Here is a 21,084-nt window from a genome sequence, read left to right as displayed (position 1 = left end):
TCTGTCTGTGTGTATGTCTGCAGGCCAGAAGAGGGCACCAGACCTCATTACAGATGGTTAGGGAATTGAACTCAGGACCTCCGGAAGAGCAGGCAATGCTCTCAACCACTGAGCCATCTCTCCAGCCCCCAGGAAGCCTTTTCTTAAAGGAGCCATGCCTCTGCTTGTCTCTAGCAAACAGAGCCCAACTGAGAAAATGCTGCTACTCAGAAGCTGTGCTTAATTCTGCTCTTTGTGTCTAGCATTCCTTCCCAAACTCTCTCAGGTTTTATGTAGATGTAGTTGATCTATGTTGGTGCACCATTCTGTAAATGAAGGCTGCTCATTTGTTTCCCAGCTGCCCAGACCAGAATAATCATACAAAAACCATATTAATTACAACACCACTTGGCCTATTAGCTCAGTCTGCTTATTAACTTACTCTTACATCTTAAATTAACCCATTTCTATTAATCTGTGTATCAGCACGAGGCTGTGACTTACTGGTAAGGGTCTGGCATCGATCTCCTTTTGCAGCTACACGGCATTTCTCTGACTTCACCTACTCTCTCTCTTTATCTCTTTCCAGTTTGGCTATATTCTGCCCTGCTATTGGCTGAAACATCTTCTTTATGAATCAATGGTAATAAAACATATTCACAGCATAAAGAGGGGACTCCCACATCAGTCATGCATGGTTGGAAAGGTTGTGTACTGTGCAAAGGCCCCATAGCTTCAGTCACATTGTAAATAGTAAAGATTTTTATATTTATTACAGTTGTGTTCTAGACAGCAGTATATCATGATATTTCCACAGTAGATGGAAACAAAGTGTCTTGAGTGAAGGACGTCCCTAGTCAATTGTATCCAAGTGTATCTAGCTATTCCCTAGGACTGTGAACCTTTACTCTGTCCTTCAGTGTCATTCAGAATTCTTCAAGTTAACAAGGGTTTTCAATGGGTTCTTCTATCTCTTCTACACTTATGGGAAAAAACCCTAAAATGTACAATGGTATATAGTAACTGCCCATGATCCATATTTTGAACACACACATATATGAACCTGTAAAAACTGTAACTGCCATCTAATTCAGTATAACACTCCTGTAACTGGAAGGCACTTCTGCTTCCTAAGATACCTTTTTAACCCCCAAAGAAAGGTTAGCAGTATTCAGTATTGGTGTAGTAGTACTAAATAATTTTTCATGTTCTTAGAAAACAGTTAATCTATTGCATATATGAATGTCAAATGTTTATTAGAATAAAGTTAATTATTTTTATGAGGTTTTGCAACTTTCAAAGTATCCTCCCATAATCCTGGTACTTAGTCTTTGCACTAACAACATGGTTGACATAGGAGATGTCATTTCCCCAGTTTTCCTGTCCAGGAAGTATCTGCCTGGGGACAAGTGACTTGCCTAAAGACCTGAAGTTAGGTGGATGAGTGTTCCTCAGTTGAGTGGTCTTTACATGGACCTAACTTACTTGAAGGATTTAGGCCAATCAGAATCCACTTTGTTCCCACCACCCAATCAGAACCCACCCTGCTCCCACCCAATCAGAATCCACTCTGTTCCCACCACCCTTGTTAGCGAAGGTTTACCCTGGTCTATTGGTCATACCTTCAGCATAGTCTTGCACTGCTGTTTAAGGCTGCATTAGTTATTCTTCCTGTTGCTGTGACCGAAGACCCAATGAGGAGCCAATTGAGATAGGTGGGTATTCTGGCCATCAGTTTAAGTGATATTTCCCTCATAAAGGGGAAAACATGGTGGCAGGAGCAAGATGCTGCCTGACCACAGCACACCAGCTGCCAGGAAGCAGAGTGAACAGGAAGTGGTGTCAGGTTATCAAATCTCAAGGCCTGGCCCCACTGACTTACTTCCCCCAGCAAGGCTCCACCCCCTGAAGGGTCTAGAATCTTCCCAAGAGTGCCACCAGCTAGGGACCAAGTGTTCACACACATGAGCACATATGACATATAATTCACATTCAATCCAACAACATGTCAGGCTGTGCCTTGTGCCATATCATCTTCCTGACTACAGTTGAGCTTTCTTCCCATCTTTCTAAAGTCCTCTGTGAACACAACTCTGTCCTCCCCCTCCCCCATCCTTCTTGTTGCACATGTTCATTTGAAAGGCTACCTGTGAACCTACCTGAGACCTTAGTGAGGGAAACAAAAGCAAAAGAATAGGCTATTCATTATATACCCAAGTCCATAGCTCTTACACATCCTGCTGGGAGGGTTTCTCTGCTGTGGCCTAGGAGGGGTTTAGAGAGCTCCACAGTGTGAGCACTTTACAGTGTACAAAGACCTTTTCCTTCATACCTGAAAATACTTCCAGGTGTCTGGGTTAGTTAGAAAAGGCTTTAGCTAGAGAAGGCAAATGAACGCAGCCTTCCACACAGTGGTGAGGCAATCATCTCTGCAAACTGCAGGAATAGAAGCATTTCAGACATCAGGGTTCCCTGCTTCCACAATGCCATTGCCACCTACGGAAAGCAAAGTCTTCATTCTTTCATATTAAGTAACAAGCAGCTGATTGTTTTGGTCAGGAGCTGGCAGATGAGGTAACTGTACTTTCATGCTAGCGTTCCAAGCTAAAGAATAACGCCTTGGCTAGAAAGTCTGTGTTAGGCCTGGGTAGTCTGTGCAGATTAACAGGTCCATTCGTTTTCTCATAGTTTGCTTTGGTTCTTTTGAAATGTGTGGATGGTTTATTTCGGCTTCTGATGCCTCAGAGTGGGGGTGTCCACTCAGTTCACTAGATGGCTGACTAGAACAATAAGGCCATGTGACAAGGGGCCACATTTGTGCCTTTGTCGGGGATGATGTGAGCTCCAGAAAGTGTTGATTCTTAGCAGGAAAGCCACTGTGCTTCTGTGTCATTCTCCTGAGCACTGGGAAGGGCCTCGTGCAGCGAACAATGATAGACTGTGCATTTCCCACGTCCTCCTTGCCAGACTCTTTCCACTCTTGGCAATAACTGTGTTTTCCTCATCAACATCTATTGTCTATTTTCCATTGCTACAAAGCCAGCGGAATCCCCTTAGAAACCCCAGGTCATGAAGACAAAGCAGAAGCTTAAAACCATTTGTTAAAAGTCTCCAGTATCTTCTGCTTTTTCTAATTAGCTTTAAAGTGGTCAGTGGCTTAAAATCCCCTGGATAGGACTCAAATCTATCTGAACAGTGAATGCTGGAATGTGTGTTCACGAGAGCCTCAGTTTCAATTAGAGGCTAGGTATGCATGCTCAGATCCTCCCTGGGTCCATCCAGGGTCCCCACAACCAGGTCTTTTTCCCACCCAGGCATTCTGAGCCACATTTTCACCTCCTTTTCTGCCCCTCCTCCCTAGCCCAATACACTAGGCATTATGTATTCCGCTGGGTCCTGGGCCCATTACTCACCCTGGTTTGCAGGCAGCGGTTCTGTGTCATCACAGCCGCAGCATGAAGGTGAGAACAAGAAGCTGAAGCCCAAGGAACATGATCGAAGGAAAGGAATGCAGATGGCAAAAGAGATTCTCTGATGGCTCTGTCAGCTCCATTTCTCACTCCGCCTCAGCCACGGGTGTGTCCTGAAGATGGATGAGCCGTGGTGCGGCTGGTAGAAAGAGCAGCTGCAGCTGCCATCTGGGTACCATTTCGTTGCAGATCCATCACTCAAGCCAGACTCTCCTCCAATTGTTGTGGTTAGAGAGGGAAAGTGAGGGCCTTGCTGCTTTTGCTTCCATCTCAGATGCTGTTGTTTCAAGCCGTAGCTTCTCCCATTGCCTTGGCTCATCATCAAAGAGGAGTCATTTGACTGTGGGGTGAGGTGGGTGGGGATCTTCGTTGGTGAGAGCTGAGGAAGCTCAGACACGAACCATTTTATGGAATGCATTAGGATTGGGTTTATCCGGCTCACACTTTTCATATTGTCTGGTGCTCCTTTCTTTAGAAACTGCAGGACCATCCAGAAAGGTGGCTCCCTGCTGGGAAGTGATGTCAGTGTTTATGCCTGGCCTGGTGCAGAAACACCTGGAAGAGATGGGAAAAGCCCATGTGTTGTCTAAGACTCAATCTGGGTGGCAGTAAAGCACCAGTTTTTCTTTTACTTCTGTGACAGAGTTGATAGGTGTCTCTACACGTTCAGCCAGCACGTTCTTCTAGACTAACCATCAATCAATCAACAAATCAGTAAGTATAAAAAATAAGAATGCCTATTGTTCAGATAGGCGATGCATTTTTATTTTGAGATTACAATTGCTACAAAATTTGAGAAATTGCTGATGGTAAGACGTCATTAAGAGAACATTGCAAAAGGAATCCCCAGGCCCCAATATGCATATGCACGTTAATGGCAGCAGTAAGGCCAGGCTTGCAGAGCAGATTTGTGAATGTCTAAACAGCAGCATGGGCTTAGATGCAGGGGTTTCTAGCCAGTTTTTCTAAATATTTACTGTGTATCTTGGTCCCCACCTTATTTTTCCCTTCTATTTCTTTTTGGAAACTAAACATCTGACGAAAATGTCAGAAACTCCAGGGCTAGCATTTCTTAATTGGACATCCATTTTCCTACTTAGATAAATGCCACCACTATCTTCAGTTGAGTTTATTATTGTTTTGGACTGAATTGTCTCTTTGTGTTTTATTGGTTGACATTTGTTGAATTCCTATGTCAGGGTGTATCTGCAAACCAAGCTGTTTCAAGGAAGAAAGATATCAGAAAGATATTGGAGAGTTTGACAGTGGGTGAGATTTTTTTGTGTGTGTGTGACGTGAGAATCCTTTATTGTAGCAACAGTACTGATGGAGTGTGAGAAGCCCCCCCCTCAGGATTTGGATCAGAGACATGAGATATTTTACTAGTGTTCTCAAGAACGAGCAAATCATCAAAATAGGGGTAGATAGAGACAGAGAGAGACCAAGGGAGGGATTGATTGGGATTGCTGTATCTTTTTCTGGCAATCTCAAAACTCCCTTCCCTGACCACATGGACACATTCCAACATTGGCTCAACTTTCAGCTTTCCCAATGCATTCGGGGTCAAGGTTCCTATCCCTAAGGGGATGCTGTCTGTGGGGAGTCATGATCCAGATTGATTTCATTTTACCCCTTATATTATGACCATTTAACCTTGAAATAGTCAGAAAGGAGTTTTAAAATACATTGGTCAATATATTCGTCTCTCCTCGAGGTTTGGAGGGAAGCATTCTCAGGGGGAAGAGGTGTGGGGTGCTGGTAGTAGGAAGAGGTTCTAGGGGAGGGATAGTAGCACATCAATGGATCATTTTGAATCTGTCAATCAACAGAAATATAAACCAAGCACATATGTAACTATACATTTAAAAAATAATTTTATTGTTTTAAAACCTCTTGGTGTTATTAGGCAGAGCTCAGGGAATCCTGAGGAAGAGGGGGAGGAAGGATTGTAAGAGCTAAGGGGTCAAGGACACCACAAGAAAACCCACAGAATCGACTAACCGGGGTTCATAAGGGCTCTCAGAGCCTGCACTGACAATCAGGGGCCCTGCATGGGTCTGACCTAGGCCCTCTGCAGTTATATTAAGGTTGTGTAGCTTGATCTTCTTTTGGGGATGCTAACAGTGGCAGCAGGGCCTGTCCCTGACTCTTTTGGCCTTTTTTTGGGACCCCTTTCCTCCTACTGGGTTGCCTCATCCAATCTTCTTAATATGAGGGGAGGGCACCTTGATACATCATGTTTGGTTGATATCCCTAGGAGGCCTGCCATTTTCTGAAGGGAAGTGGAGGCGCGGTGGGTGGGGGTGGGGTGGGGGATGAAGGACTAGAAGGAGTGGAGGGAGGGGAAACCGCGGTCAGGATGTCATATATGAGAGAAGAATTTTATAAAAACCTCTTGGTGTTGAGGATGGAACTCAGGACTTAGTGGATGATAAGTTTAGACTCTGAGTTACACCACTAGTCCCTAATTTTACCCCTTTAAAGTAGCCACACTGATAATAAGTAAAAAGAAGCAGATGTCCATTGCTTTACAACAGCATTTTATTCCACTGAAAGGCCATCATGCGGATCATGATGGTTATGCCATTGACATGAAGTTAATGATGAGATACTTTAATCCTCTTTTCTTGAGATGAACCTTTACAATTTGTTGTAGTAATTGTGTGAGGTATCAAGCCAGTGGGCAGAGGTAGTGAGTCTGAGCAGAACACTTCTACATGCAGGGCAGCATGACAGCAGTCTCATACTGTGGTCAGCCTCCGAAACCACCCTAAACCACCCCGAAGGGGTCGTGAGGCTGCTTTCCAAACCAGGGTCTTCTCAGAGCAACGTTTAACCAATTACCCAGGAGACAATTGGCACATGGTTTGACTGACCGGGCAATGAAGGTTGAATAGCCACCCTAGGAGAATCAACAAGCTAGAAAAAAGTTAACTAACTTGCCCCAAACCACAAAGCTAACAATGGGTAGCACAATCTAATATTGACGGTCAGATTTGCTTGCCTCAGATGCCAATACCTAGAATGTTTTGTTATTCCTTTTGGAGTTCTCCTTAATACTTTTGGGGGAAGGGTTGTGGGGAACTGAGCAAGAACAGGAAAGCAAGACTGGCCCCTTAAGATGGCTACACTTGCATTTCTAAATGCTGCTTGTTCCCGAGTACCTTTCCATTTTTGTAAATGTTAGAAAAGCCCAGGAGAGCCCGCCCAAGAAAGAATACTCAGGTGGACCAATGAGGGAGAAGAAGAGGGAGTCAGACAGAGGAAAACACCAGGATCCTATGAAATATCAACCCAGGGCTCTCTGGTGGACTCCTGGCTCTGGGGCTCCTCCCATCCCAGTGGGAGTCAGATGCCGGTTCTGGGTAAAGTTTGCTGTCTCTGCCTTTTCCATCTCCTGCTCATGGCTGTCTCTGTTCTCTGAGTTTCCAGACCTCTATGGTTAGCTAGTGCCTAGCTTCGCCCTCTGATCTCCAGGCAAGCTTTATTTGTTAGAGTACAAACGAAATATCACCACAATTCTCAGAGGTTGTAACTATTTTTATAAAGCCCCCTCCACAGAAAGTGCATGCTCTCAAAGGCTGGGAATATGCCTGCTGTTCTGAGCCAGGAGGAAGCCAGCTTAGATTCTCCAGCTGCCTTCATGGGTAGTGGGTGGGAACAAAATGTCGAACACCCCAGCAACCTTCTTTTAATTCACTGTGTCACCAAAATTACTTTCTCTTTTGAAAAATGGACTTGAATCTGTTCATAGGTGGAATAAGAGGACTAGAAATGAGTAAAGAGAGGAAGGGAAATAATTTTTTGTTTGTTGTTTGTTTGTTTTTTGAGACTGGGTTTTTCTATAGCTTTGGAGCCTGTTCTGGAACTAGCTCTTGTAGACAAGGCTAGCTTCAAACTCACAGAAATACATCCACCTCTGCCTTCCAGGTGCTGGAATTAAAGGTGTGTACCACCACCACTTGGCTGAAATGTGTGTCTTATTCTAGAAAACTGTTCGCTTCACACCTTGCTACTGAGTGTGTGTGTGTGTGTGTGTGTGTGTGTATGAGAGAGAGAGAGAGGTGATGCATATATGTGCATTCATGTGGTGTGTGCATGCGTGTGTCTCTGTGTGCGTGCGTGCGTCTGTGTGTGTGTGCGCGCGTGCATGCATGCACGTGTGCCTCTGTGTTTATACATGCATAGTATTTTTTCCACAATAAGCATTCTTCCAATACTCTGGATACCCACTTAGAGTGTTACAATATAGTTCTAATAGCCCCTCCCTACTACCCCCTACTTCAGGTGCCAATGACAAGGTTGGACTTCCTTAGTTCTGGCTGACATTGTGACCAAATACCTTAATACAAACAAAGCAATTAAAATAGTGCCCACAACCTAAAACAATCACAAACTTCCAACCATTCTTCCTGACTCAGGCTTTGCTAGTGATTCTCTGAAGCCATCATTAGCTATCTTTTCAAGGAGACCCTATAGGAACCCTTTTACTTGTAGGTCATATGGATGGCATATGCCAGGATTTCTCTGAGTGCCTGGGCAATCCAACTTAGGATAAAAGAATACCTTCCTATCCCCCTTTTCTAGTTCTCAGTTATGTCTCATATGTGAACATTTTTTGTGGTCTCTGACACTGGCCATGTTCTTCTTCTCAAGGGGTAGATCATTAAAATTCAGTAACTGCATACTTGCCATAGAACTTGGAGAATGCCATTTCTAGATGAAATTTATCAAATATGCCCCAACATTAAGATATCCTTAGGAGGGGCTGGGGAGATGGCTCAGTCTAAAGCAGGTGCTGTGTGAACTTGAGGACCCGAGGTCAGATCTCCAGCACCCACACCAGAAGGCTAGGATATGGAGGTATCCTAGTGCAGGAGGGATGGCAGATGGGGATCCAGGAGCTCACTGGTCCTAACTAGCCAGTCTTCCCATCACAGAAAGGTCAGTTCAATGAGAGACTCTTTCTAAAACAGTATGGTGGAGAATAATCAAGGAAGGTACTGGGTGCTGACTTCTGGCATGCACATGCGCACACATACACACACATGCACACATGCATGCACACACATGCACACACGCATGCACACACATGCACACACGCACGCACACACACACATGTACACATGTACATGTCTCCCCATATATATCTTTCCAAGTTAGCTTTCACGACAAAGGAGATGCCTAGGGGATGCTGTACACCTCTGGGGGTGGTTCCCTTCTTCCTGCTCTGGAATGTTAGGGTGTAGAAACTCTCGATGTAAAGGAGATATCACAAACAGTATGCGACACATCAGGTTTATTGTTCCTGTTGGACTCATTTCAGAACAGCTCACGACTTCAGAATGGCTCTTTGAGACCAGGCTCTATATGATTCTAAATGACATTTAAAAACGTAATCTTTCCTTACAACTGAAAGAGCCAGGGCCCTGCCTTTCCTTTTTGCTAATAGTTGGTGGGAAATATTAGTCACACAGTGGCAGACATTGCCCCAACTCAGCTTGGCCCCCAGATAGAGAAGGGTTGAGGTCTTCATTTGCCCGGGAAAGACAAAAGATGGGAACCACTGACAAGTAGCAGCTGTCAGGGCATTCTCATGTGATGCTTCAGGTAGCACAAGACAGGTTTGTCATCTGGTACTGACATGCACCTCTGGAAGAAATGGAATAATGTTCAGTTCAGGCTTTGTGTTAACACTAGGGCTGGGCAAAGATAAAATAAAAATGCATTTTACAGTCCTGGAAAAAAAAGGGGGAGGATTATCTCCCTCATTAAAACCAGCTGCTAACCCCCAAAACTGTATTTCTTCCAGAATAATATTTTACTTTATCTTTGATCATTATGAATTGTTTCTTTCAACACTTCTATTTGTTTATTTATTTGCCTTTTTAAGGTTCTGATTGAGGAAAAGCAGTTGGCAACGCCCATCGGACTGGTACTCACACAGACTTGTTTGTTGAAAAACACTCAGAAGTCAGGCTTCTCAGTACTTCCCCCTTTCCATTATTCCTCTGAACACCCACGAGGGTCACTGGTGTGAGGGAGGGTCTGGTCTGACAGAAGAGTTTCGGGCTGTGAGTCGGCTACCACCTCTGCCGTTGCAGACGTAGCTTCCATGGCTCTCAGCGGCCCGGTCCCACTTTGCTTATTCCAGGAAGTTTTCAAGTTGAATCATGATCTTTTTCCTTCTTCTCCTTTTGGTGTGTGTGTGTGTGTGTGTGTGGTGTGTGTGTGTGTGTGTGTGTGTCTAAACTCCTTAAACTGTTCTAGTTCTAGGGATGGGTCTTGATAGCGGAATACCTGGAGACCTCAGTAATGGTAGGTAGATCTTTTCACAGTGTAAATACATGAACACAGATCCACGATGAAGAAGAATGAGGCCAGCATTAGGCAGCTCTTCAAATCAGCTAGGCGTGGTGGACTCTTGTTAATCTAGCAACTCATTCCAGGGCCTTGGAGGAGTGATGGACAACGGTGTCCCTGCCCCTATTTATCCTGTAGCATCTTCTTCAATTGTATGTAGGCAGCATGAGGACCATAGAGCCCCGGAAGCATGGGGATCATTTTATTAGCAGTAACTAACACCACTAACAAATAAATTACTAACAATAATAAAACAATCACCCAACAGTTAGGCTTTTATGGATCAAAAAGCCTTTTCTCATTCATTATCTCATCTGAGGGTAATGACCATTTGTCCCAATCCTCCTGCTGGCACTATGAGGAGTCAATGCACTCAGTCCCTGATCAAAGGAGGGTTTTCCCTCCCAGCCCCTGGGAGTGTCGAGAAAGTGAATTGCCCAGGGTATTGGCTTGGCCACCCCAGAGAACACAGGAGGGAGGGGAGAGGATGAAAGGGAGGACATGATACTGCTATGTGAGGCAAGTTTTTTCTCCCCCTTAGAATTTTAACTGCGCCCCTTGGGATGTTAAGAGGATGGATGGATGTTCAGATGGTCTTTGAACGCCGTATTGTGTTGAAACATAACAGCAACTCTGTAAAAGCCTGTGTTGTGAAATATTAAATGTTTTGGCATGCGGTTTGCAGTTGTCAAATGAAATTAGTTATATAAGCAGAACTTTCTTAGCATGGTTTCCTTTTGTGCAGCATTGGGGCAAGGGACTAGTGAGGAAAGGAAAGGCAGGTTTTGGTGATCAAAAATCACCCCCAAAAGAAATGTGTACGGATTGGGGAGATGGCTGGGCTGGGAAAGTGTGTGCTGTGCAAACATGAGGACCGGGTTTAGATCCCAGCACTCACATAAAAGTGGGGTACGGTGGTGCACATCTCCAGTCTCAGTGCTGGAGGAGATAGAGGATCCAGGCCAGTCCACAAGCTCCAGCTTATGTGAGAGACTCTGCAAGTCCAATCCCCACACTCCAAAAGGCAGTCCAAAGATCCAGGAATGAGCTCAACCTCGGCTGTAGGAGGATTTCTGGCAGTCAGAAGACAGTATTCCTTGGAAATTTGTAAAGTCAATTCTCCTCTACCATAAGGAGTCATTTCCCTTACCTCTGACAGAGGGACATATGGCTACTAGAGGTGCCTATCAGCACATCAAAGCTCATGGTGGCCTGCAGCCTCCTTCGGTATCACAAGTACATGTTACACTTTCCCTAGCTCTTCTCACCTCCTCCCCCACCCTAAACTCCCTAAGCGCCTGGCTTCCCTTCTCCCTCTGAGCTACCCATTCTCCATGTAACCCTGCTGTTCTTGCTATGGTTTCTTTCTTTCCTCCACTCCCTCCCCATCTCTCTGTCTGTCTCTGTCTCTCCCTCTGTTCTGTTCTTGTTTGTCTTACTATGTTTCCTCTGTTCTCTATGTCCTGTTGTTCTCCTATCTCTTGCAGATAGCCCAGCAATGTCCAGTCTGGCAGCCATGCTCAGTCTACTTCTCTCTCTCTCTGCTCTGGACTCTTGCAGGTGCTTCAGGCTGTGCTCTCACAAATGTACTGAAAACCTTTGCCACCACCACACCATGGAGCAGTCATGCAGAGAGCTTAGACACAGGGTGATAGAGGAAGAGACCTACCATTGGCCTGTAGTCTATATAATCCCCATATCTACCCCAAACAGACACAAACACATGAGTACATCACACACACACACACACACACACACACACACACACACTCGCAGATAAAGCATCAAGAAATAAAAGTGACTGAATGCTAAAACACATACTAGAACACATTTAGATCTCATGTTTAAGGACTTTGTAAGATCTGTTAAGTTTTTGTTGTTTTGTTTGTTTGTTTTTTGCTACAGTAGTCATTGAGTCCAGGCAGGGAAGAATGAAGCCATTGACACTTCTTGTAGGTGGCGGGACTCGGATGACAAAGAACACTCTTCCTTTTAACCAACTTTTCTCTTCCAACCAATTCCCATCCTACCCTGTTGTCAAAGGAAGAAGCTTTTAGAAAAGATTTTATTAATTTTTTAACTATGTGTATATGTATGGTAACATATGCATGATTGCAGGGCATTTCTCTGAGTCTAGAAGAGGGTGTTGGTCCTCTGAAGCTGGAGTCATAGGCGTTGTGAACCCCTGACTTGAGCACTCAGAAACTGAACTCAGGTCCTCTGTAAGCACTCTTACCAGTGAAGCCATCTTCCCAGCCCCAAAAGTCCTGTAGTCAAAGTTTCAGTGACAAATTAGTGAATGGAAGAGTAACCAGCTAAAAGTAAAAAGCTGGCAACAATGTGGGGAGCAATCGCTTGCTTGCTGGCTGGTGTTGTGTTTAGAGAAAGTGCGATTACAGTCAAGTGAGAAAAGTCACAGACAGATTTTGCAAGAGGCTGCAGCTTGTGTTTCCTCCCAGCTGTGCAAGAGTGAAATTCTGGCTGCTTCTCAGTCACACGGTTCCCAGGGCTGCAGAGTGGCACCTGAGCAACACACCAGTTCTTGTTCCTTAAGACCATTCCACCCAGGAAGGTGGATTTGATCGTGACTGGGTAGCTGAGAAGCAAGAGGAATACTAATGAAACCAAACTCTCCAGCAGATCCAGTGTGCAAACACATTCAGAAGAGTCGGTGTGTCTGGCATGGTGTCACATACCTACAATCCAAGCTCTTAGGAGGTGGAGGCAACAGAATTGGCGGGGAGGGGGGTTCAAAGCCAGCCTCACTACTTAACAAGATTGAGGCCAGCATGAGCTACATGGAGCCCACCTAAGACAAAATGAAACATAACATAGCTCTAAAAGAGACTGCAAAGGAATGAGTGACCTGGCAAACATTCGGTCTCCTGAGACATCTAAGAATTGATTGCACATTCCTTGGGGTTCGTCACCGTGTGTTTGCACCAAGAGTGGCATGGCATATTTATTTTCAGGCTAAATCCAATTTAAAAGCAGGGGAAATTGAAGACATCATTTCAAATGACATGGTTCTAAAAATGGAAAGAGAAAAGTTGGCGACCTTTCTGAGAGTTCAGCACATTGACTTCTTGACTGCAGAAATCACCGCTAACTGCTAAAATCTCTCCCGGCATCTCAGCTAGGTTAAAATTCCTTCAAACTCACGGGGACCCAGGATATGGCTCGGTGGGTCAGTACACTTGGTGTGAAAGCATGAGGACCTGAGTTCAGATCCTCAGAGCCCAGGTAAGAATTTGGGTGCGGCTGAGTGTGGGCCTGTAACCTAGGTGTTGTTGGGGTGGGGGTAAGATAGGAGTATTGTTTGGGCTTGCAGGCTGACAGCCTTGCTCCAGCCAAGTGTCAGAGCAGGACAGCAGGACAGCTGTTTTCTTCTGGCCATTCATATGTACCCACACAGGTGTGAATGCACTACACACACACACACACACACACACACACACACACACACACACTGTGCTGCAGGGACCATCAACTCCTAGGATAATAAGCTAACAGTCAATGAATACTCTCTCCTGTCTTCCAAATGCTTTAAATGAAACAGTAACATAATGGGGACCATAAAGACAGCACCTACGGTACATTTCAGTGCTCATGTTGGGCCATTATGACATCAGCATCAGTAGGCACAGAACTACTACCTGGTTCTAGGATCCTTGTTGCTCAAACCATTTTATTTCACATGAATAGTGTTTGCCCCCAGTGGATTAAGGATGGGAATCATCTGCAATTTAAGGTAATAATGAAAGGTGGTTTGCGATACTCTGGCTTTATGACAGTGTGCACTGTGAACTCGATTTTTTCCTCCAAGTGCTGCTTTACGGGTACACTAATATCCTTACATAACTTTCTCCCGAGAGCATTCCCCAGGCCACTCCTAATAGAGGACCGAAGATTTTTACCAGGACATCTTCTTCTCTCAGACTCAATCTTGCAGCTCACCCAGCCTTTTCACTTTCTTGCTTTTAATGTTGTGACTCTTCATATTACAGAGAAGCTGCCTCCGAGGTAGCTATTCAATTAACTTTCAAAATAGATTCTTCCCATGTTCTAATAAGTTTTCTACATTGTAGCCCAAGTTAGCTTTGTAAACTACAAAATCTACACTGAACTGCCATGTCGCCTTCAGAAACATATCTAAGGCTTCAAAAAAAAGCACATAGTATCTTCTCGTCTCTTCTCTCTTCTTCTTCTTCTTTCTTCTTCTTCTCTTCTCTTCTTTCTTCTTCTTCTCTTCTTCTTCTTCTTCTTCTTCTTCTTCTTCTCTCTTCTTCCTCTTCTTCTTCTTCTTCTTCTTCTCTCTCTTCTTCTTCCTTCTTTCTTCTTCTTCTTCTTCTTCTTCTCCTTCCTCCTTCTCCTTCTCCTCCTCCTCCCCTCCCCCTCCCCCTCCCCCCCTCCTCCTCCTCCTCCTTCTCCTCCTCCTTCCTCCTCTTCTTCTCCTCCTGTTCCTCCTCCTTCTTCTCCTCCTCTTTCTCCTCTCCCTCTTCCTTCCTTCCTTCCTTCCTTCCTTCCTTCCTTCCTTCCTTCGTTCCGTCCCTCCCTCCCCTCCCTCCCTCCCTCCCTCCCTTCTTCTTCCTCTCTCTCTCTCCTCTCCTCTTCTCCTCTCTCCTCCTCTCTCTCTCTCTCTCTTTCTCTTCAGGATCTCACTATGTAGAGCAGGCTCAGTTCTGAGATTAAAGTCACACCCTACCATGCCTAGTGCATGGTTTGGTCTTATGGCTCAATACTCTGTATTGTATACCTTACCATGATGTCTTAGAAAGCTAGAAGGTGTTAATGTGCTAGTGGTCTGATTGGTTGTGTGTGTGTGTGTGTGTGTGTGTGTGTGTGTGTTTGTGTGTGTGTGTGAGGGTCAATGTGTAAGTATGTATGTATGGAGGCCAACTGAGGTCAACCTCAGTTGTTTTACAGGCACTGTATATCTTGTGTTTTGAGTCAGTGTCTCTTACTGGGTCCCAGGACTGGCCAGTAAATCAAGATTGAGTGGCTAGCAAACCCTTGAAACTCTCCCATCTTTACCTTCCCAGGTCTGAAATCACAAGCATGAACCTCTGTCTATCTTTGAATGTGGGTCTGGGGCTCCAACTCACTGAGCCATCTTCTTTGCCCCGGCCTTTGGCTTTTCATCAGTTTCCCGTGCCTCTTCAGTTGCAGCCCATCTCATCTGTGCAATGCCCTAATTGTCTTTAGTAACCAGCATAAACCCATCTTGCCCTGAGCTCCCTTCAGGGCCCCTGCTCTCTGTTCTTGCTCCAAGGTGACCTCAACTATACTTGCTGCAGCTCAGCAGTTGCTCTTACTCAAGTCATGTCTGGGACTCTATCCAGAGGAAAAAGAGGAACCCATTGTGTCTGGGACTTGGGGGGTATTCACCTGACTCTGGGTCTGTAGACCCGTCAATATGGAGTAGGGTAAAAAACGCCTTTGCTAGAGTTCAGCTAAGACACTGTGCATACAAAAACCCAGATCAGTTGCTGTTTCCTTTATTTTTTTTTAAAAATTAGGAAGCTCATTAAATAATTGATCTGAAAATCTATTTCTTAAAGCCAGCTGGAAGACACAACAAGTTGTAAGAAAATACCAGCCCACCAAGTTAGCTACACACACCAACAGTCTGATGAAGTCTCTGCAGACTCCATTCTGTTCCTCACTTTACTGTCTGCCTACTCCAGGTTTATTTACCTGACCATTCTTTTGAACTCTAACTTGGTCCAGACTTTTCTTTAAAGGTATTCCTACAAGGCATGCCAGGATCTTGTAACAACAACACAGTGTTACACAAAATATCATTGTTACATTTTTTGTACATTACTTTTGTTACATTTGTTACACATTGTTACATTTAATATCTGCATGCTGTCCTGTTGAGCAGGGCAGGCTCTGCAGTGTCAAACAGATTTGTGTCACATACCTCCAGAAACAGAGTCAGCAGACATCTGAATTAGTGTGTTATCTATTTAAGCAGTATCAAGAAATGGCTTACTGACATAACTGTACATCTCCTGGATATCTACCCAAAGGGCTGTGGTGAATCCCCTCCACATTCACTGTTGCTCTATTTACAATAGAAAATGGAATCAGCCTATGTGCCCATTAATAGATGAAAACATGGTTCATATATACAGCAGAATTATATTCAGACACTAAAATAAAATTATGCAATTTCAGGAAAATGGATGGAACTGGAGAATATTATATTAAGTGAGGTGACTCAAGCTTAGAAAGACAAACATCATATGTTCCCTCTTGCATACAGATCTTGGCTTCTAATTTTTTTTATGCATATTACATGCAAGTGAGGGAGGATAGATGCCAGGAAACCTGGAAGGTACCCGTGCAAAGGGGCAAATTACACTCAGAAGAAAATTACCCTGTAATTAAATTTCAGTGAATGCTATCTATGCCCTATTTAGAATCCCCCCAAAGCCATGATTGATTGGATTAGCATCTGGCCATTTATGAGATGCTTTAAATTCCTGATTGTGTTCAGTTAGGAACTGCTGTCCCAGCTCACTTCCAGACAGGCTGCTTCTCTGAATCGGGAAAGCTACTGAAAATGCTGTAGTAAGTAGTCCCCTCTTGCATGCTTCTACATGGATTAACCATTTCCTCTGAGGTTCAGTTTTCAATTTTAATTCTGATGGATTTCATGTTTCATTAGGTTTCATCATATGAACATAAATGTGCAAAAATAGAATGTGTCTAAACTAATGTTTCACAAATGAAATTCAGTAATGATACATCACTGAAGAAGATGTGAACAGTTCCTTATCCTGTGGGAAAGATGCTCAAAGGCTTTAGGAAAACCTCCTGCAACTAAGCCCTCTCCTGTTATACCGGGACCAATTGCTTCCTATTCTTATGCTAATCTGATTGCAATTCTTTCTTCACACTGTTGCTATTGCTAGCCTCATCATAAGTGCCCACTCTTTTGGCCAAAAACCTTACTAGCTGTGAGGTTTATAAAGAACTTGTTTAGTTCCAGGACAGGCTCCAAAACTACAGAGAAACCCTGTCTCGAAAAAACCAAAAAAAAAAAAAAAAAAAAAAAGAACTCGTTTAGTTCTCTGATTCACAAGTCCTTATTCTGTAAAACGTGAGGGTTGGACTTGACAGATCTCCCAGTACTGGGAAGTCAGACGAGTTTTAACCTGAATAGATCATGAGTCTTGATGTTATGATATTCATGGTGTTTTTTGGTGTGGATATCTGGTTTGACCTTTGTGGAGTGGGCATCAGGTTCTTTGGTTGCTGTTACACCAATCTTACAGGTTGTGGAGTAAAGATTGATGTCTGGGTTTTCAGCCTTGGGGTCACTCTGGGTTCCACCTTCAGATATGGACTGGTACCAGATTGGATGTTCTGATTAGACCTCTGGGTTCAGACTTCAAACAACTGTAGGTCAGCTCAGTGGGTGGGGTAAACAACAGGCTGGCAAGTGGGAAAGGGATCTGACTCTGGAGCTCCCTTAAGTGGAACTTGGGGTCTAGGTCCATGGGGGTAGCAGTGGAAGAATTAGGGGTCTCTGTATCTCCATGGACGGCTGGTGAGTCCCAAGGGAATGAGATGGGCTGGGAAGAGACACTGAGACATGCAGCTGAGGCTGGGTTAGGGGTGCTAGGAAGACCAGCATGAAGGAGGGGGAGGAGGTACAGGTAGTCTCCCTGGATCCTCTCAGCTGTGGTGGTATGGGAACCCAAGTAGAGAGAAGTTCTGTAGTAGGCAGGGAATCACAAAGAAAAGGAGATGGGCTGTGATAACTGTCTGAGGAGAGTGCCTGTGAAGAACTATTGACTGACCATAAGGTCTTGGAACTTACGATAAATCATGTGTTCAAAACTCAGGGCGTGGAGTCAGTGTCTAGGAAGCTAACAACTCTTGACAGCTCAGCCCAAGCACCTTTCTGTTTGTTGCCTACTCCCATTTTCTTCCTCCTTTATTTCCTTCTGTTACTTCTTCCTTTAATACACTTTTCCTTTTCCAGCCTCACGACTGCTTGAGAACATGGTATCAGAGGCAACCACTTGGTATTTATTGCATGGTCAAGGTATGAGGACAACCAATACCTTTTATCAATTTATTCAGTTTATCAGAAGAGCTCCTAAGTCTGCTTTTCTTTGAGTGGGATTCATGTGTTTTATTTATACTGTAATGATGGAGGAGGGTCATCTGTCTGTGTGTTACTTTCATTGGTTAATAAAGAAACTGCCTTGGCCCTTTAATAGGACAGAAAATTAGGTAGGCCGAGTAGACAGAACAGAATTGTGGGAGAAAGAAAGCAGAGTCAGGCAGATGCCTCAGGCAGACGCTATAGCTCTCCTCTCCAAGATGGACGCAGGTGAAGATCTTTCCTGGTAAGCCACCACCTCGTGGTGCTACACAGATTACTAAATATGGGTTAAAGCAAGATATGAAAATTAGCTAATAAGAAGCTGAAACTAATGGGCCAAGCAGTGTTTAAATGAATACAGTTTCCGTGTAATTATTTCGGGTGTAAAGCTAGCCAGGCGGCTGGGAGCCAGGCGGGAACGCAGCCCACCTCTCCTACTACACTGTAAGAAGTTTGCCTGTGTGTATGTGTGCATGAGCTTATGTGTAGATACTTTGTGTATTCAGAAGCTAGAGGATAACCTCTGCCATCACCCACCGTAGTGCCTGCTCCATTTCTATATTACAAGCACATGCTACCAGCTATGTTTTCTTTTCATTTTTTATTTAGTTATATTTTACATGGATTCTGGGGACTGAGCTCAGTTCTTTGTACTTGCAAGACTATTGTTTTACTGAGTGAACTACCTGCACCCCCAAGTGCCCACTTATCTTTTTTGGGGGGGGCGGTAGTTACAGAAGCAGAATGCATCAAGAAGCCACTCACTATACCTTCCTGAATGTCAAATTATAAGAGAAGAGAAAAAACTTTGAACACTTCTGAGACTGGAGGGTGTTCAAGAGTGATGTCATCATTTGCCAGCTGAAGCCGGTTGGGTGTGCTTGCTCAGGGCATTTGTGCCTTTGGTCTCCTTAGTTCATGTGTGGGTCAGAGCTGCACAGCTATTTTAATATATATGTGAATATCTATCAAAATTTCACTGAACTAATAAACCCACAGCAGACATACTGGAGGATTTGTGAAGTAATGAATACTACCATTTGAAAACTCCATCCTTGTTTTGCAGGGAGCCTATCTTGGCAATATTATCCAGGTTGCTTGGTTAAGAATCTTACTTCCCAGGCACCAAACCTTGCTCCAAGGAGGAGCAGATGAGCTCATAGGATGCTTAATGCTCAGATCCAGGAAGGGGAGACAGTGGCCCCAATCCATCCGTTCATAGATGCTTGCACTGGAATTAGAGAATAAGAAAAAAACCCCAGACCTATTCTTCGAGGCAGTGGCCTTCTATGTCTCAGAGTATGGTGCTCCCATGGAATCTTTTTTTTTTTTGTTTTGTTTTGTTTTTTGAGACAGGGTTTCCCTGTAGTTTCTAGAGCCTGTCCTGGAACTAGCTCTTGTAGACCAGGCTGGCCTCGAACTCAGAGATCCGCCTGCCTCTGCTTCCCGGGTGCTGGGATTAAAGGCGTGCACCACCACCACCCGGCCTGCTCCCATGGAATCTTAAAACAAATTCTGGACAGGGTATTTGAAATTGTGCTTACTGGAAAAAGAATGCGTGGCTCCAAACCGTCTTTTAAGAGCTAATGTTATTTGCTACTGTGAAGATCTCCAGACAAGGAGGAGACCAGATCACGTTCTTAGATGGTGGTGGTGGGACCTAACAACTCAGGCTTGTATTTGCCTAGCCCTGCTAAGCTCTGGCGTTCTCTTCTCTCACCCAGGCCCGTGTCTTTTCAATAAGTTGTTTGACGTGAGTGGGTGTCAGCTTCTAGAAAAGCTGAAGGTTCTTAGGGTGCACACACATATTCTGGTCTCATTTCCTAAGTTCTAGTAGCTATTGGTTTTGGATCTGTGGACGGTGCAGAGTTTGGGGTCAAGACATTGATGTAGTGACTGTAGTCAGGTTTTTGTGCCTCTCTGAATGCGTATGTAAGCCAGGGTCAGGAGCAAAAGAGATGAGAAGCCCCCTCGGAAGAATGAAGCCCAGGCTCTAAGAAAGGTCTTCTGAGACACTTTTATTTCATTGGGCTCTAAACATCAAATATAAAAAGAGAGGTGAAAGAGAGGAAAGAAAGATGGGGGGCTTAAGCATGGGGAAGCAGGAAACAAATAGATCATTTTTTTTCTGTCCCTGTTTCTGCAGGAACCTGACAATATGTTTCCCTTAAGAAAGGAAATCTCTACCCTTCCTGCTTATCTTATTTTTTCTACCATTGTCTAGTAGCACGTTCCTTGTGGAAAATGATGAGCAAACCGTGGTGTCAAAGGTAGCTGTTTTCTGACAGGGCATGGTAGTTCACATCTTTAATACCTGCACTTGAGAGGGAGAGGCAGGTAGATTTCTGTGTGTTCCAGGCTTGACTGATCTACACAGTGAGTTCTAGTCAGGGATACATCATGAGGCCGTGTCTTAAAAAGAAAGTAGCTGCTTTCCTGAGAAAGGGAACAAGACCTTCTCAGAAGTAGAACCAGAGCTCCATTATATACCCCCCTCTGCTTAGAGACTTGGTTGCAAAGGGCTCCAGGAGCTTTGGAAACCTAAAAGGTCTAAGTGCAAGAATGAGAAGAAGGTTCATGTGTAAGAAGAGCTTGTTCTACAGGCATGAAGATGTGGGTTTGAATTCTAGTACCTGTATAACAAAAGTCAAGCATAGATAGCTATGTGTGCCCATAACCCTAACAACACAGTGCAGAGACAGGTAGATCCAGTGAGCTGGATCAACCAGCTTTGTTCAATCTGTGATTTTTGGCTCAGTGATGAGCCCTATCTCAAGGTAAGAGTAAGACATCAGAGGTCCTGCTCTGGCCTCTACATGCGTGCATGTATGTACTCAGATGCACACACCATGCACACACCGTCCCCAAATCTAAACACAGAACCACCCCACCCCCAAATAATAAATATCTGGAATAAAATCCTGGTATTAGCATCAAGGAACAATTAGACATTGCCCTGGGCTGAGGGGCTTTTGGGCAAGGGATGGCCTCACCTCCATGGCCCCTAGTGTCCTCTTTCCAGTTCTTGGGTTTCTTAGATCCATAGGAGTAAAGTGTGAGTCCGAGATTGCTATCCACCAGGGCACAGCTCCTTCTGCTTCAAATGTTCTTCATTTGCTGCTTCCATCTGCTAGAGTAATTCTCCAA

Source organism: Arvicola amphibius, chromosome 12 (genome assembly GCF_903992535.2).
Source record: "Arvicola amphibius chromosome 12, mArvAmp1.2, whole genome shotgun sequence".
NCBI classification, from domain to species: domain Eukaryota; kingdom Metazoa; phylum Chordata; class Mammalia; order Rodentia; family Cricetidae; genus Arvicola; species Arvicola amphibius.
Note: the sequence above shows the minus strand (reverse complement) of the source record.